Source organism: Mastomys coucha, unplaced genomic scaffold, assembly GCF_008632895.1.
Source record: "Mastomys coucha isolate ucsf_1 unplaced genomic scaffold, UCSF_Mcou_1 pScaffold6, whole genome shotgun sequence".
NCBI lineage: Eukaryota > Metazoa > Chordata > Mammalia > Rodentia > Muridae > Mastomys > Mastomys coucha.
In genome coordinates, this window is record NW_022196912.1 from 71,756,924 (window position 1) to 71,774,333 (window position 17,410).

The window sequence follows — 17,410 nt, forward strand, 5'->3', positions numbered from 1 at the left end:
TGTTGCTGAAAAGTTTACTATTACTCAACTTTGGTCCTTTCTTTCTTTCTTTCTTTCTTTCTTTCTTTCTTTCTTTCTTTCCTTCTTTTCCCTAGTAAAGGGATGCACCATCATGCCCAGTGGATCCTTCTGAAATAATTTGCCTTTGACTATTGTCCAGAGGCTATTCTGGTCTTTGGTATTTTTATTATATATACTGCTTAATTCTGCATGATGTATGGGAGTAATATCTAGATCATATACAAAGCAGCTGGTGTCAAATTAGTGTTTTCTCATTGAACTAAGTTGTATTATAATAGCTGTCATCATTTAAAATTTATACCACACTACATTTAATAGAACTGCACTGTAAAATAAGAACCTACTCTTTAACCAATATATTTATCCATTCATTCACATCAAGGAAGATTCATGGGTTTCTATTAATATTTTATGTGATATTATCTATTAATACGATGCTTACTTTTAATCCTCACATTGCTCCAGATTTGGCCAGAGCCTCTTCAAACTGCTTTAAATCTCTTCTTAACATGTCTTAATTATTTTCTGAGTTTGGTCTTACTATCTAATATAAGGCATCCCAAACGTACACAGCCTCTGCCTCAACTCTGAAATCATATGGTTCTCCAGAAAGCATTTCTTTTAATGGCAAATAGTACTTAGAAAACAAGATTTAGGAAATAGGCCTTTACTAATAGGTCTTTTAATGGGAAGAACAACAAGATATATGCATGATATAGAGCTATATACTCATCTACATATAGATATCTTACATTTGTCTATTATCTATCTCTCTACCTGCCTATCCTTAAGTACCTAATGATACCTAAAATTCTCTACAACATAACAAATGAATTCTCTTACTTCCATTTCCATTGAGAAAAATCTCATTCCATTACCCAGAATGCATCCACACCTTGGTTCAGTTCTCCTTTATGTAATCAGTGTTCTAACTTTAATGAACTTACACCAGGTTGGCTGCTAGGCAGAGCCTGATAAACTCATATTTAATTAGACTTGATCTGGGGGAATCCTGAAATCCTACAGTGAAGTTGCTTTCCAGTAGAGGGGAATTTTATTTCTTTCTGCCAAGAGCCCAGTTCACTACCTATGTAATCCCTTATTAGGTCCATTTGGAGGAGCCCAGTTAATCCAGGTTCTTAGGTTAGATCCTAATCAAGCTCCTGTTACATCAAGCTTCAGTCTGACTCTTCAAATCTCAGTACTGACTGCTGAGGTCAGTTGTTTTCCATTCTATGCAAAGATTATTTTTAGGGTGTGGTGCTCCTTGGTTCTGTCTATCTTCTATGCTCTGGAATTGTTTCTTTATTTCTTTATTTTTCTCTGGAAAGACTTCCTTCTGTTCCTTGCAATCCCAGGAACTCGTGCTTCTTATGCACCTCATTTATTCAGATCCAGAGGTTTGGTGTGCAGCTCAAAGGCAGAGTGCTGCCTAAAGTGTATGAGACCCTATGTCTGACCTCCAGCACTTCAAAAAAAAGTAATGATTTATCCATATTTACAGTAATTTATCCATATTCATGGGTAGTAAGCATAGACTCCTTTGGCATAGCTAAGCCACCATATTTCAACATTGTGTCTAAATGCTTCTCTGTATTTTTTTCTTTACTTACTTTACTTTACCAAAGTGTCAATGCCCTTGAACTATAAGATTTTCTGCTACAGGCTAGTGACTGTTTCAGAGAAGGAGGAAATTTAATATAAATATAAATATATATATATACACACATATATATATACATATGTACACACAAATGTATATATGTGTATATATATATATGTATGTATATGCCTAAAATATTATTGGCTAGCATTTATGATTTCTTTTTTTTTTTTTCTTTTTTTTTTTTTTGGTTTTTTGAGACAGGGTTTCTCTGTATAGCCCTAGCTGTCCTGGAACTCACTCTGTAGACCAGGCGGGCCTCAAACTCAGAAATTCTCCTGCCTCTGCTCCCAAGTGCTGGGATTAAAGGCGTGGACCACCACCACCAGTCTGCATTTATGATTTCTAAACAGAAATAAGGACTATATATAACAATGTTGAGATAAGATTAGGTCAGTTTGTATCTTAGGGATTAAAGGGCTATTAATGTTCCTTTAGCAGGGTGCCCTAATTTGGTACATAGGGAAAGTAACCCCAAACACCAAGATGGACTTTTGCCAAAGTAAGTGGAATTTTGGTGGGCAGCATTCCACTTATTTAGAGTTGAGTCCTTAACCCTACTACCATAATTTATACTTCTATAGTCTTCTTATCTAATCAACCAGTAAAAATTTTGAAAAACTATGTTCAAGTTTTCTACTTATTAATGTAATTTATGGTAATTTGGGGGAAATAAAATATAGAAATGAAAAAGCTAAATGTTATAATGTTATGACCTACAGATGACTACTGTTAACATTGTCTTTTTAATCCTACATCCTTTATTTTCGTTGCTGAGATCATACCATATAGTTCTGTATCTTTTTCACACAATGTATCATTAATATTTCTTCACCTCATTAAAAACTCTTCATTAGTATTATTTTAATGCTACATAATATTTAATCATATGGATGTACTTACATGGAGTGAACTATTCACCTTCACTAAATAGGTTGTTTCTATTTTTTTCCTGCTATATATCATAGCCTGAAGCACATTTGTGTTTATCAGTGTTAGCTCACAGTGATGTTTCGTCAGGACAAAATCCTAGAGGTACATTTACTTGAGCAAAGGAGTTAAATGTAATTAATATTTTGATGTATGCTACCGAATTTCTTCTGAGCATAAAGGAAGGATAAGTTTATACTACACTCTTGGGGAAGAGAGTTTGTCCTGTCTCGCTCTGCACTCAGTCCTTTACAGTAATTCTTTCATATGTGTTTGAGCATGATCATATACTTTGTAAGAGTGTACACACACAGAGATCACACATATGACAAGAGTATCCTAAAGTTTTATCCCTATGAGACCACTATCAAGTTGTATACATACACTCTGTACAGTCACATAATAACAAACTCAACAGGCATACTTCTCAGAGATATCCTTGTTAAGGAATATGTGATGCTGCTCCTCTTCATTGTTTTCCTGAAGTCTAAAGTCAGTAGGCTACTGCATTACAAAGACCAGGGCATCAGGCTAGTCTTCCAGGTAAATGCATAGAAGGAAGATCAGAGGAATACCTGAAGAGGCCTGTTTATACAAAATGGTCTTCCTCCCATTCACTGTGCTAGCATGTCATAGGGAAGAGCCATCTCTGAGGTCATACATGGTCATTCTCTAATAAAGAAGATAAGCTTCACTGGATTCACTTAAAATGCCAAGTACTTACTAATCACTTAATTAATCCTTTTTATAAAGCTTAAATTTCTACACATGAGACTATTTAAAGAACTAGACAAGTCAATGTAGAGTGAATGTAGAGTGTAGACACATAGACTCTGATATTGGTCAACAACCTACTGAGTTGATATAGTGAATGCTTGCAAGTTTGTAATCTAGAGGCATGATCATATAGGGTTTTCAAAGTACCTGTAGGGGTAGGGATATGAAGGAGTATGCAGAGTATGAACATGTTGGGCTTTCAAAGTGCCAGACAAGGGGAGGATATGTAGGGGGTTGCAGGAAATAGAAGTCAAATGCTAGGTTTCCTTAGATACATTTCACTGTTATTGAACTAGTTAGATCAGACTGCTCTACCTAGGAATACAGTATAGTCTGGTAATGAGCGAATTATCCATTGCAGAGGCCTTCATTTCTGACTGCATACCTACTTTCTAAAAAGTTATAACAATCCCATGAAGACTTATTGGATCAGATCCTCTTTTGTATGGGCTCAAATACAAAGTATCTAGAAGTTTTTAAAGCTCCCCTGCCAGAGTTGATTTGCAGCCAAAGCTGAGGTTTGATGGATAACTTGGTTCCTAGATTTTGTGATGTCAGAGCTGGAATTGGTCATCTAAATCTATAATTAAACTCTCTGACCTTACAGATTTGCAAGAAAAGAAAATCAAGTTTCAATGGAAAGAATGTCAGTTACTTGCTAAATATCACATGATTTGGTAATAACAGGATGAAGGTTTATGTTGTACATTGCCAGGATGTCTTCTAAATGCTTAGAGGGTAGAGAAAGTTGTCTCAGAAAATAGAAGTTATGTTTAAAGAAACTGCAGCCATTCAAGAAGTCCTTGCGGCTTGGTCTTCAAAGGATGAGAAAACAGGGTTTAGGTTCTGGCTGAATGAAGGGCAAAGACTGTGTGGTATTTGCTCCACCCCTAAAGCAAGTGAGTTCTGCTAGGGTGCAGTCTCTCTCTTCTAAGGTGCACTAAGCCGGCCTCACTGTCTGGGTTTACTAAACTGTTAGCAAGCAAAGGTGCAGATGATTTGAAAAAAAAGTTCTCAGAGGGTAGTCATACACAAATGCTTACCTGTACAGAATTAACTTTATATCAACTTTGTGAGAATTCTCTCACCTATATCTGATACCTAAGCACTGGAGTGGGGTTGTTAATCATTAAAATTGTTGAGGTATACAATCGAGCGATAGCTGATGTTAAAGAACTTAGATGAGAAATGGATGTCATCAAACCATTAGATTAGTATTGCATTTTGATAATGAACAGTTTGGTTTCCTTGTTTGTTTGTTTGTTTTTTTTTTTTTTTTTTTTTTTTTTTTTTCTTTTTTGAGACAGGGTTTCTCTGTATAGACTTGGCTGTCCTGGAACTCACTTTATAGACTAGGCCTGTCTCTGCCTCCCATGTGCTGGGATTAAAGGTGTGTGCCACCACCGCCCTGCAATGAACAGTTTCTTAATGAACTTTTAAAATGGCACATTTTAACTCATTCTTAACTGTGTAAGAAGCTGGGCGGGGGGCTGATGATATAAACACACCTGGCTGACTTTTGCTCTTCTGGGGCCACACTGGAAAACAAAAGTCCTAAGATATCACTTAAAGGCCCTAGGTTCACAGCTGACATCCTCTGAACATTAATACTGATTCTAGAGCTCCCTGCTATCTGATACTACAGTTCTTTTTTTTTTTTTTTTTAGGTGCTAAAACTTAGTTTTGAAATTTTACTAAAAAAATATATTTGCAAACATATAAAATTTAGGATGAAAAAATGCTCATTTTAAAACAGGTAATAACTTAATATTTGCAAACATACACAGATGGTATAAAATCCACACCATTAAAAAGGTTAATGAGGTGGTATTGCGCTCACGGAACAAAAGCTTCCTGGTGACGCAGGGCGTCTTGTCCCCTCAGAAGGGCTGAGAGCCTGGTGCAATGAAGTCACGAGAGCCACATGGCTGAAGCAGTAGAGAATAAGACCACTCAGCACGTACACAAACAACACGCGTCTTAAGGATTCACAGATAAAAGGGAGACACAACTTTGCATTTTTTTCCCACCTCAAAGTGATTTGTATTGCATTGCAGTGTTTGAAAGAGTGATGTCAAATTGGAATTCGAGTGAAACATTGCACATCTCTCCTGCTGAAACTTGAAATAAAAAAACAAAAAAACAACAAAACCAAACAACCCCAAACCTAAAGCCCACAGGCTCCTGGAGGCCCTGGTCCTCATGGAAATGGCCCCCGTAAGTGGCCTTCAAAGCCCACTGTGAGGTGTTCTGCTCAGACCCGAGCATCTTGGGTTCCTGAACAGGGAGGGCAATGCTGGCTCCAGAAGGTGCCACTCTGAACATACTCTGAACACAGTTCTTTCTTTCTCTGTTTTTCTTGGATTGGATTTACAGCCAACCTTTTGTTTGTTTCGACTCTCTATTGGAACAAGTTAGGATATGAGCATATAACTTTCCTTGTGTGTTTGTGTGTGTGTGTGTGTGTGTGTGTGTGTGTGTGTGTGTGTGTGTGCGTACGCGTGTGTATATGTGTGTGGGACGGGGTGAGGAGCAAGCAAAAGAGAGTGACAATGGGGAAAATATCACCATTGATATTTATCTTAAACCTCCTGCAGACTCTGCTGCCTAGAATCATGTCAAGTTGTCACACAGTAGACCTGTCAGAGGTTTCAAGACAAAGAAATATGTATATATGTTTCTTTCTTCCTCCCTTCCTTTCTTTTCTTAAAAGATTCATCTTTCATGCAATACAACTTGACTAATTTCCCCTCCCTCCACTCCTCCCAGCTGCCCACCACCTCTCCTCTCCCCCAGATATAGTGCTGAATGCTGAACTACACATGAAAGAGTACACTAGAAAAAGACAAGCATTCCTTGTCCTTCAGCACCAAACACCTAAGTCTTGACACAAGATCAGCATCTGCCACTTGAAATTTCAGACTGGAATGGCTCATCCGAGTCTAGGCACAAAAAAGACAGTGGCTGTGAAAAATTCTAGCTGCAATTTCAAAAGGGCCAAGCCAGTCAAAGTCCACGAACTTTCCCTGCCTCCAACAGCACTTCTTGCAATCTTCTTCTGAGTACACCTCTCTTAGCTCAGCTTCCCAGAGAGGGCAAACCATTTCAGGTGCAGACACGAAATAAGAGTTTGAAATATTTTTCAGTTCAACCTAATGTAGCTGGTTTTAAAGACAGGCAAAAATAATAATTCCATATGAGGAAATGAAATGCTTATAAATTATCCATAAAAGAAACTTTCACTACCATTGCTACCACACAAACTACAAATTATTGACCCCATTTTAAGAATGTAATGTCAGCCCTGTCCCAGGCTTTTTAATTTTATAGCCAGTGGACTGGCTCCCATGTGCTGGAAAACACATCAGTGCAAACCACTCTACCAAACGTTTTACAGTTGTCCCTTCAGATGGACTCTTGTAAAAGTTAAATATGTCTGAAACCTGTTTTATGTTAAAGTCCTAATAATGTAAATAGTCAAACAGAAAATTTTTGGTCATTAGCACCAAGAGAACATCACACACACGCGCACATGCACATGCACACATGTACGCACACACACACACACACACACACACACACACACACAGAGGCTTCTCCTTGGTAGAAGCTGAAGCAGACTGCTTTTTGTACAGAGCTATGGGCCATGGTGGGAGGTAGCAGGCAGCATCAGGCTGGGAGGACCGTAAGTGGGGAACAGCTCATCTTGGTTTTGCCTCCTCCAGCTGCATACTGGCTTTATACTTTGCCAACCTAAAGCAGAGGAGAAATGATGGAGGCACATAGCACTCAAAACTATGGACTTGCTTATCCTAGGACATAGAAATGTGAACTCGGTATCATTGATTTCAAAAGCACCGGCTCATGGTTAAGAATCGGTGCTCTATAGTCAAAATAGCAGCTGAGAATTCTGAGCTGTGCAGAAAGAAGTCCTACAAGGACTTCTTTGTAAATTTCCCACCAACATCTATGGAGGGAGGTGGTGGTTATTCCTATTTTATGAACAAGAAACAGATTTTAAAAGTTTAAGAACATTTTCCAGATCATGCAGCTAGTAGCTGAGCCTGTACTTTAAACCAGCCTTACTGTTTTTCAAAGTCCATGCTTTTACAGGCAAGTTAAGAATGCTTAACATATTCATCTCCTAATGAGTGATGTTATATCCTGGCTTCTTCGTGTCTGGCTTAACAAGCAGTATCAAAACAACATTAAGGATTCATTGTCTATGTGTTCCATAGTATGTATGGCCTTGCAGGGGATGAGGCATGAAGTAAGTAAATCAAACCTCAGAACTTAATGGCCTTTGGGTGAAGCAATGATCTTGTTAAAAGTTTAAATGGATAAAATCTCTAGTGGACAGGTCAGAGAGGTCATACTAATGCTTCAATCCCCAGGATGCTAAGAATAGCACTGTTCCTAGGATACCTACTCGAGAAAGGGACCTTTTAACATCTGGCTCAGGTCCTGAGTCAGCAAACAGATACACACTCCAGGTATGCTAGGGAGAAACTATTAACCATGTAAACTAGCCCCAAATGGATTTCCTGATTATTGGTTAGCATGCAGGTGGCTCGGAGACGACCGCAACTCTAGAATGTTAGTCTTTTCACTATGGGAAAATTATGACTTTCTTTCCCCAGGAACTTGCATTGTGGTAGATTTAAAGGCAGTAATTTGTTACAGGCATTGATAGGGGCTATGTTATCAACGTTAGAATCATCAAGAAATTCTATCAGAAGACACAATGTTTAAGTATAGGTCTAATTACAGCAATCATTTCTTTTTTTGTTTCCTTAGCACAGATCCACTTAATCCCATCTCTTAGTGTAGGCACAAGCTGACAGTTGCATGACAAGGAATGTTTCCCTTTGTAAAAAAAAACCACTTCCTTTCTGTGTAGTTTTAGCCTAATTGAAATGTTTCCTATTAAGCTCAATCAAGGCAGCAATTATCTAATTACTCACTTATGCTTTTCCAGTCAAAATTTTGCCTAAGCTGGTATACTGGAATGAGAAAGAACATATTTATTATTGCTTTTACATTTTCCTGTTTGGCTTTAGACAATAATCATAAACATGTACTTCCAGCTTACCAGAACAGAGCTAATTAATACTGCTATTTTCTATAAAATTGTATTACTGCAAGCTATAGCCCAATGCCAAATGTGGCCCTGTCTACAAAATGCACTTTAAGACTTGTGGTTACGCTACATGAATGGTGTCACTGGAGAAGGGTAACAAGGAAAGAGGGCAGTGAAAACAAATCACAAACATAGATTCAATCATCTCAAAGCCACGAGTTTTATGGCTTTAAAAATAAAAAGTGAATCACTTAGATTTAATTGAGAAAATAATTTTATAGCATCACTTTAAAGAAAGATGTATCCTGCATGTCTGGGTTTTCTCTTGGTAGAAATCCCTTAGGTCTCAAGATGATCACAGCCAGTCAGCAACACAGGTGGTCCACACTTTTAAGGTATAAATTAGAGACATATATCATTAAAACCAGAATTAATTTTAGAGTTACTGACCCTATGAGGTCACTCCTGATTAACTTCATTTTGATTGAGGTTGTACCGAAGCAAATCAGACAAATTAGGTATGAGGGGTTTCTATGTTCATTTCCAGACAATACATTTTTATTATTGTGTTCATCGTGAATGATAACTAATGTGGAACAAACACAGACTTCTGTGTTGTGTAAAAATCCCCAGAAACCTTTACTTCATGGTAAATTTATAAGGAGGGAAAGAAAAATTTCCATCGATCCTTGAATGTGGCTGACAATCCTTGGTCTACAATTATTACACTAGACCAGTATTGCAGGAATGAAGTCTACAAGGGAGCGTTCCACTTACTGGAAAGAGATGAGGATCTCTATGTCCGTGAAAGGACAGCTCACATTGGGAACTCCAGAGACAATAGGTGCTCTATGAAGATGTTCTTTCTCCTAACTGACTTGTATAAATAACTACTCATTAGTAAAATGTTAATAAAAAGCTAAGTGCTTAGCTGCTGGGACTGGGAGCTATGTCTTACCCAGTTATGTAATCTATCTGCTTCAAAGTATGGAAAGAGGACTTGAAGAGAAAAAGCAATGGCTTAAAGATGGTCACAGACAAAGAACAGACTCTGCTTTCCCATCAGGAAAGAAGGGCAGAACAAAAGGCAGAGGAAGAGGGAGAAACTTAAGTCTTTGTAAGAATGAAGAGATCTTGCAATCAGCCACTCCCTTTCCACAGTTCCAACTCTGGACTTCAATAAAATGACCATTAAAGGAACTTAGTTTCATAGTTACTGAAGGAAACAAAGGAGGAGTCTCTCAACACTATATGTACGTGGATGCTTCTCTGTTATTTCTAGTCACCTTTATGACAACAATCTGTTCTATAGTAGGTAACAGTGGGAGTCTGAGTTACTAGGTGAACCAGCCATCAACTGACAATGAGCACAGAAAACAGTTGCTCATCTCTGTAGATCTGCCCTTAGATCACCCCAAATCCTGGATTTTAGTGAAATTAGGCCCATTAATCCAATGCTACCTTAGGAACTTCAGCCCCACCGACCTCCTGTTCAGTTCCCAGCGATAAACAAAAGCAAGCCAGTATGGCCTTGTGTTCAACATTCTGTAGCTCTTGAAATTTTCAAGATGAGTTACCATTGCCTTTATAGCCCCCTCTTTTCACTGGTTCTCATGTTTCTATCCTTCCTCTGCAGCAATAATTTAATAGAACTAATTATGTCTTTTAAAATAGTTAAATAAGCAAATGAATGAAGCCCTCTTTCCGTTTCCCCAGTGCCGGGTCAAGTGGCTGCTCAAGTTTGTCTGAAATGATACCCATTCACGTCTGGCTTGAGTATTCTTTGGGATTATTTTTATGTTCTGTTATACTCACAAGTGTGTTAAAGCAGTGCTGCTTTATCCAATTTAATATAATAACTAGAAAATCTTAGGATCATAGAAACTTAACACTAGAGAAAATATCCTACAATTTCTCATTTACAATTGTGGATTCCTCATACATTTTTATGTTAAGCCTTCTAATTATGAATTATTTTTCTACTTGTACAAATTTAATGTCAGCTCAGTTTGTTTGCTATTTTGTTTCTATTATCTATAATGTCAATAGTTTTGTCAGGTTTTTAGAATACTTTGTCTTCTGCAGAGAAAATATGAGTAAAGAACTTTTTAATTCTAAAATCCAGATTAGTTACTGATTCCATTAAATGCCTGACTAAAGGTCATGATGGGCTGTCTGTGATAAACAAAATCATTAGCTTTTCACCATTCTGTTAAAATGTTACAAATCAAAACAAGTCAACACAAAGAGCATCTATTATGGAAATCTCTCTTTAGTTAAGAACTATTAACTTGTAATGGCCCAAGTTTAACATATAAGGCATATGGCTTAAGGTATATAAAACATCATAACCCTACTCATATTGGAGTTACCTAGAATGTTTTTAAATACCAGCTGGGGTCTGGAGAGATGCTACAGGTTAAAATAACTCACAACCCATAAAGAGGACTAGAGTTTGGTCCCTGAATCCACACTCGACAGGGAACTCCAGAAAAAGAGCACAAATTTGGTCCCAGCCCAATATAGTGATATAAGTGACATGTGAAATACTCAGCTACAGACTTTTTTTTAAGGTTTATTTATTTATTATATGTAAGTACGCTGTACTTGTCTTCAGACACTTTTTCTTCTTGCTCACTGTAGCTGTCTTCAGACACCCCAGAAGAGGGCATCAGATCTCATTATGGATGGTTGTGAGCCACCATGTGGTTCCTGGAATTTGAACTCAGGACCTTTGCAAAAGCAGTCAGTCCTCTTAACTACTGAGTCATCTCTCCAGCCCCCAGCTACATACTTCTAAACAAACTTCCCAGTGGATTCTAGTGAAGATCCTAACTCCAAAGACACTACCTTCAAACGAAAAGAGACAAAGGCAACATATACACAAGCAGAGAATTTATGGTTACTCTTTTTCATGTCTTACCATTAGTCTGAAATGAAACAGAATGTTTTGCTCAGTGATTCATTCATTCGGACATTTATTTGACACTTACAGAATTTATTGTAGATGATACAAATTGTCATTACCTAATGACAAACAAAATGCTCTCTTACGGAAATAATAGAAAATGAGAGAGAAATTTGGGGAAGCTAGTTTACAGGAAAAAAAAAATAATAATGTAGTGAGAGAAGTAACAGGCCCTAAGGATACTCCCCTCTGTTGTAATTGCTGAAGAGATGTTAGATGGAGGGCTAATATAGGCTGTAAAGAAGGCTAAAGATAGTTGTTTTTAAATCAGAGAAAACTTCCCAGCTTTGATTTAGGGGATTACTAACTGCAGAATAAAGGCTCAACAGATACAGGAACTATGGAGAAATATGGAGAAAGGAGACCAGGAGTGTGGAAATCCCAGAGCCCCCCAAAAAGAGGAAAGACAACACAATGCATTCTTTCCTAAAGCTGCCAAAAGGAAGGTTATCCTGTCAGTGCCTGTATTGGCCAATCAGATGCATGTCTGACTCCTAACAGATTAGCAAGATGGAAATGGCTTTAAGCTGTTGTTGACAGTTCAGGGCAGCAGCGATACAGAAGTATAGAAGTACTACAAAGACTGGCATTATTTCCAAGATCTTAGATTCAACGAGGAGCAGGGGAATGGAGAATATTTAACTGTTTCATGAGATTGCAATTTGAAGAACTCCAGCCACGGTGTGTGACTGAACTGGGATCCAAGGCTTATCTGTGAAACTGAGGTGATCAGATCCTGAATGACATCAAGTTCTTCTGACTGCCAGATTTGGCTTGAGAAATCTCCAGTGCCCTGTGAACATGGATCTGCAGTGGAAAATGATGTTGCCATTTCACCTTCCTCCATCTTGCTTTCAACCCAAGAACTGTTATGTAAATGATTAAAAAGTAAAAATACATTGCCTCTTCTTTGAAAAGTCTGGAGAATTTCAAAATAGCAATAGCAAAGTATCTTAATAGCAAATCCTTAATATTTGCACTTAATATCAAAGTGCAGGCTGCTGTAACAAAATACCATAGACTGGAGGCTTCCTGAGTTCAAATCCCAGCAACTGTATGGTGGCTCACAACCACCTGTAATGAGATCTGACACCCTCTTCTGGTGCATCTGAAGACAACTACAGTGTACTTATTTATAATAATAAATAAATCTTTGAGCCGGAGCGAGCAGGGACTGAGCAAGTAGGGTTGACTGGAGCAAGCAGAGGTCCTAAAAGTCAATTCCCAAAAAGGAGATGAAGGCTCACAACTATTTGTACAGCTACAGTGCATACTCATATACATGAAATAAATAAATAAATCTTTAAAAAATGAATGAATGAATGTGAGAGGTACAAACAGTCCATAATGCACACACAACCCTATAGGTTTATGAACACAGGATCCTGTGCAGAGACCTCACCTATGAAACTGGCCTTTGTTTTGTCCAGCAAAATGCTTGCAAAGTTGATGTCAGGTTATTGTCCACTTGGAGAACCCCAACATTAGACCATATTGTAACTACCTCCTTGGGTAATACATGATACCGCATGTAATTAAGAAGGAATAAACCACCGAGCTATACTTTGCCATTTCAAGCCTCCTCTCACACAGTTTTATAACTATTCTTATTGACTAGCGCTGGTTATCTGTGCAATTTTGAAGTCCTTTGTCCTGCCTTTGCAACATATAAGGTATACTAGGTTTGAGGAGCATTATAAGTTCTTTTTTTTTTTTTGGTGTTTTTGAGACAGGGTTTCTCTGTGTAGCCCTGGCTGTCCTGGAACTCACTCTGTAGACCAGGCTGGCCTTGAACTCAGAAATCTGCCTGCCTCTGCCTCCCAAGTGCTGGGATTAAAGGCGTGTGCCACCACCACCCGGCTTCAGTATAAGTTCTTGAACCAAGCTCATTGGGAATAAAAATATACAGTGAGAATTAAGAGTTGTGGTTATCACATTTTACCCCAAATGAATACCATCAAGAAATTTACTTTGAAGGAAAGGAGTTGAAAGCAACTCGAAGGCTACTTACGAGAGAGGAATGAACACTGGATTTTACTTCTGTTTGCAATTGGAAGTGCAAGGACCTGGGGTAAAACAGTGTTTTCCAAACTTGGCAATTTTAAATATGAGTGCAAAGTTTCAACCAATCTAGGACTTGGCAAATTGGACTCTGTACTCTGAGGATCAGTTCAAAAGCATAATGTTTTGAATTCATTCAAAACATATAGCTGAGCCATGCCTATGGGTTTTAACATAATTATCATATCTTTTTCTTCAATGTGTATTCTCTCCGAGAGTGAGTATCTTTTTATCCTTCTCCAAAGTAAACTATTTGCTTATTAGTTCTTATTTGGATTTGTCAAGACATTAAATGTGAAATAAAAAATAAATAAAAGTGTAGTTGCTAATAAATATGTAAACACAGTTCAAGCCTTTGTAGTTGACTGCAAGATCTAGACTGGACTCTGGGTTTGACTGGCCATCCCATTTCCTGGGTAAGACTGCCTAGAGTGGTCTATTTTTCTTTGCTATAATGTAATATTGCCGAGAACTATAAAAAAGTAAACTGAGCAAGGGTTGTTTTGAAAATTAGGCACAATATAGGTAAAGTGTCAAGAACAATATCTAGTAAGTAGAAGCTAGAAAAAAGGTGTAGTTTACTTTAGGGTTTGTTTTAAAAAAATATAATTTGTATTCTGGGTTACTAAAACTGTACTGGATTGCTTCTGTTGTGGTTTTCCCATTTGTAGGAAGAGTAGAATATTTATATTATATTATTAACTGTGTTAATAGAAGGAAATTACAATGCACAAAGTATATTTAAATAAACTAATTGGATGAAGATAAGAATCAAGTTTTTGTAAGTGAACAGTTTGAGACAGACAATTGATGGAGTCTAGTATAGAATAATATGTACTTATATAATTTACAAAAGATAACTACATAGAAGTCTCAAAGTTAACTCTTTATCCCTGAATTCTATGATTATTTACATGGTGCTATTACAATAAATTAATTTAAGTAAAAATGAATTTTGCTGCATTAACATAAGACTCAAAAGTATTTAATAATCAAAACCGTCTAAAAATGTTTTTAAAAGATCATAGCTCTACAAACAAACAAACCAGTTTTGATACAACAGTAACTAGGAGTTTGAAATTGTTATCCCTCACTGTCAGGTGCTCTGTCATACCAAACAGGAATGTGTAACTATTATAGTAAGTTCCCGGGCTGGGCATGCAGCTAAGTGGGAGAGACTTGCCTAGAGCATCAAAGTCTGTAGGCTCAACCTCCCTCAAATCAACACTGAACAATTATTTTATGCCCAATAGAAGACTTGGAGCTATAGGTCTCTACTGCCCACAGGATACATTACTTCTGTGAAGAAGACAGAAATGTGGGATAATTTATAGTACATATTATTATTCCTTTTCTCATTATTGTTTTTGTTACCACGTGACTCAGTTGCACCTTGCTCGAGCCTTTACAATTCCATGATCTACTATCTAACCAATCATCTCTCTCCACCAGCATTCAGGGGTCATTTGTATCTCCTGGGACATATTGTGGGACACTGAACTGTTAGAAAATTAATAGGACTGTGATTTTGAAACATGAGGTTTTCCCCTCTGGAGGAAACTTTTTTAGCTTACATTTCTCTGTGTCTTCACTCCTACTGAAGAACAATAACATAATAGTATTAAAAGCTGCTTTGTAGGTGTGTCTTCAAACAAGAATAATGTATGGAGAAAAAATGAAATAGATGAAAAAATAATCAAAGTAAGGAGCAACTCATTCAAAAGGAAAGAAGGAAGCCTTAGAGTCTCACACACTCCCACTGATCCGCATCTGACTTCAGTAAGGGAGTAGGCTAGCGGACACAGGCTAACTCACAGTGGGAAGCAGGCAGTGCCCTGAACCGCAGGACAATTTGTTCTCAGAACTAGAACGAAAGCAAAGTCAGGGGAGGATTATGTTGTGGGAACCCTGATGATAAACACATTCAGGATGAAAGAAGGAGGCCCTCCTCAGCACTGTGGGCACAAAAATTGAAAACAGGATGATGTAATTCAAAAACAAAGAGCAATCTTGCATTTGGCTCCTAAGTGCCAGGCTCATGGGGCAGCCTGCACCTTGCAAGACTACAGGCTCTTGGGGCAGCCTGTGCTCTTGTGGAGGAGGCACTTCCCTATGAGTCCCAGAGAGCAAAGAGGGAGAAGAGAGGGGAGGTATAGGACAGCGTTCTGTAGGAGGACACGCTTCTTGCTTAGGTGTGGATAACAAGTGCATATCATGCAGTTGGTGAGAGAAACTGAGTGTGACAGTGTATTTACTACACTGGTTAAGAATAAATGTGTTTTCAGAATATGTATGTGATGACAAGTAAAGACATGGAAATCAAATATATATATGTATATATACATATATATATGGATTATAGTGATACTCTATAATTTGCTTTTATCCAATTCATTCTGCATATAATAGTAGAAATGAAGCTGAAATAGAGCACAGGAGTGCCTGTTATTGCTGTTAACTGATGAGATATCAGTGAATGCCAAGATAATGAAAAAGTTAGGAAAACCTGTCTCAATACCAGCACAGAGAAGCTAATTATGAGAAGTTTCTAAGTATGCACTAATAATCCCAAGGTGGATTGAGAAGAGAGTGGCTAGTACCACTGTTCATAAATCCTAGGGCATCCTGAAACCTGAGTAAGTATGCTTCATTATGGTCTGTTTTAGACATAATGGCTATAGGCAGTATTTAGTTTACTGTGTGACCAAGAGACCTGTTTGATTCTGGTAAAACCAACATGCTATCTGAAAAATTCAGAGAACTCTTAAAATTAAACAATAAGAAAACAACTGACTTAATAATGGACCAAAGTTTTTAGTGCATGCTATGCTGATGGCAAGTAAGCATATTAAAGATGTTCTACATCCTATCCCATAAGGGAAAAGCAAACAACAAGAGTTATTATACAAACAACAAGAGTTATTATACACTGAATGGCCCAAGTCCGTAGCAAAACAGTGACGAGAAAGGGAAGCAAGCAGAATTCTCATTCATTCTTAGTAGGAACATAAAATGGTGTGGCTGTAATGGAAGACAGCTTGCTAATTTGTTGGAAGCTAAAGTTGTAGAACATTCAGACAATGAAATGTTATTCATTGTTTTTTAATGTTATTCTCAGAAAGGGATGAGAATGTATGGGAAGAGAAAGGGGAACCTTAAATCCCTATTATTGAAGTGAAGAAACCAGTCTAAAAAGGTTACAGAAATGCATGGTTCTGGTTAAATAGCACTCTGGAGAAGGCAATCTAGACAGGAAGAGATCAGAGATTGCCAAGGATTAAAGAGTGTAGCATGGCTGTCCTCTAAGAGGCTCCATCCAGAAGCTGGCTTAGACAATTGCAGACATCCACAACCAAACAGTAGATGCAGCTTGGAGTGTCTTAAAGAAGACTAGAGGGAAGAATTGTGACCTCCCAGGGGATAGGAGCTCCAAAGGAAGACCAACAGAGTCAACTACTTTGAACCCTTGGGGCTCTCAGAGTCTGAACCACCAACCAAAGAGCATACATGGGCTGGACCTAGGCCTCCCTGCACATCTGTAGCAGATGTGCAGCTTAGTCTGTGAGCCCTGAACAACTAGAGCAGGGGCTATCCTAAAAGCTGTTGCCTGCCGGTGGAATATATTTTTTTAACTGGGCTGCTTCGTCTGACCTCAGTGGTAGAAGATGTGCCTAACCTCACAGAGACTTGAAGTGTGCCAGAGTGGGAGGATACACAGAGGGGTCCCCACCCTTTCTGAGGAGATGGGGAGGAGGGATGGGGGAAGGATTGTAGGAGGGGGTGGCCAGGAGAGGAGCAGTGAGGGGGATGTAAGATGAATGAGTTAAATAAATAAATAGAAAGAAAGGAAGGAAGGAAGGGAGGGAGGAAGGAAGGAAGGAAGGAAGGAAGGAAGGAAGGAAGGAAGGAA

The 17,410-nt window shown here is 38.1% G+C and overlaps 1 protein-coding gene across 1 annotated transcript in view; it reads right to left on the reverse strand.

Moving 5' to 3' along the window:
• Slc25a21 (solute carrier family 25 member 21) overlaps positions 1-17,410 on the reverse strand; it is a 465,218-nt gene that overhangs the window by 300,669 nt on the left and 147,139 nt on the right. The window lies entirely within an intron of this gene.